Source organism: Calliopsis andreniformis, unplaced genomic scaffold, assembly GCF_051401765.1.
Source record: "Calliopsis andreniformis isolate RMS-2024a unplaced genomic scaffold, iyCalAndr_principal scaffold0001, whole genome shotgun sequence".
Classification (NCBI taxonomy): domain Eukaryota; kingdom Metazoa; phylum Arthropoda; class Insecta; order Hymenoptera; family Andrenidae; genus Calliopsis; species Calliopsis andreniformis.
The window spans coordinates 13,429,232-13,431,199 of record NW_027480422.1 but is presented as its reverse complement, the minus strand read 5'-3'; positions in this window follow the sequence as shown (position 1 = coordinate 13,431,199).

Genomic DNA, 1,968 nt, shown 5'->3' with positions numbered 1-1,968 from the left:
TTGGAACTGCGGCCAAAAGGGTCACTTCGCGCGGGAGTGCCGGAATCAGCGGCGACGCCATTGTTACCGTTGCGGGGAACCGGACGTCAGCACGAGAGACTGCCCCACTTACGCGGGAACGGGAAACCAATAGGAGAACCGATCGCGCGGGTGGAAGCGGTTCTCGTAGAAAGGCGTCCAACCCGTGACTCACAAGAGGGTATCTATCGGGGGTGCTCCACAACGGAGACTATCGCACGGAAGTCGCTGTTGTACCTGGCAATCCGCATCGGTAAAATCTCTACGCGAGCATTGGTTGATTCGGGGGCATCATCGTGTTTCGTGTGCCGGACGTGGGCGGGCGCGAATAAATTAGAACAACGAAAACGAAGCGACAAACCAGCGTTGGTAATATTAGTTAACGGGCAGGTAGATCGCTCAGAAGAGCAAGTACAAATGGAAATCTCCCTCCGGGACAGGAAATGCGTAGTGACGGCACGAATTTTGCCATCGTTAGTGGGTAGTGGTTGTGGCTAGAAGGGATACAGGTCCCCTTGATTTTGGTCGATAAACAGGGAATTGGAAGCACGGTATGGGTAGGAAACAATCGGGGGTACCTGTTCGGTCGAGAAATCGACCGAAATAATAGCCAGAAACCACAATGATGGATAAACGTGCGCAGTAAGGTGCTTGGATTCCGAGTGTTGGGGGAGGACAGTGGGGGGGGGAGGAGAGCCTGGTGGACCTTATCGGTCCCCCCCGGGGAGGGAGGAGTTGTGACGTGGCACAAGTGCCAGTCACAAAGCCGAACCCTCCCCGGAGCAAGAGGAGCCTTTAGTGCGCACCAGAGAGAGTCCAACGTATTTCTAACATCTATTTTGCGCCCTAGCTCTCGGGATATCTCAGCGGCCTAGATGGTGGCATCGGCAGGCGTCAGGTGCGAGACCGTCTCGACACCACCGATACGGTCTCCTGCGGAGGATCTTCGGGATCGGGGAGCGGCCAGGGTACCCGCCGCTCCAGAGTCACTTCACCCGGCGAGTGACACGACGCCGAAATTGGGAGGCTGTCGGAACCCATCGTGCCACTCAGGGAGGACACACGATGGGAGGGCTGCCCCACGGATGTGAGAGGACGCACCGGTACATGGGGACCAGCCGACGCGGGCGAGGTTGGCCACCTCACCCCGCGTTCCGGGGAGAGATCCTCCACGGAGAGGCGCAGGGACGAAGCCACGGGGGCCATCTCGCGGGCAGACGATGGCAGCGGACTCCGGAAGAGCGAAGTCTACTACTGCGCCTCGGATCCACGCCGCAGGAAGAGCCCCAGGAGGACTCAACGAGGACCTGCCAATCATCAATCAATCTTCGAACGGCGCGACGAATAATTGGTCGCGAGACCGCGCGAACTGAGCGAGCCAATCGGGGCACAGTGGGGGAAGCGTCGCGTGCCGAGATCCTGCCGTACGCAGCGATCTCGGCCTTCTTCTTGTACGGGACGCCGACCGGTCCACAGGTGGTAAGTCTTCCTCCATTGTTCTCCCCGGTTGACTCGGACTAGATCGTTCGCAATCGAAATCTCGAGAGGGCCGACTCCTGGTGGGCGCACAGGCCTTGTAACAGGAAGAAAGCCTTCGCACGCGGGTTTCTCGAAGCCTGCGGACTCGGCCAAACGGCGAGTCTGCGGCTTAACGGTGCGTTCGCTCACGGTTGTAACGTGCGGATACATCTTCGGCTTGCTGGTGTAACTTCGGTGCAACAGCAGCCACGCGGGCGGTTCTCTCGCGTGCCGAACGTGCGTTTCAACCTCGTCGTCGCTCGAAACCTTGTAACGCGATCATATTAGCGGGGAACGGGTAACTTCCCGCGGCTACGTGTCGCGGGACCGCGCGTGTAAGAACTCGACCAAGCCCTGTAAGTTTCTCGCTTAAATACATCATTTATTACCAGAGAAAACCGAGTTTTGACTGGCGTTCTCGCCGTAAGAACC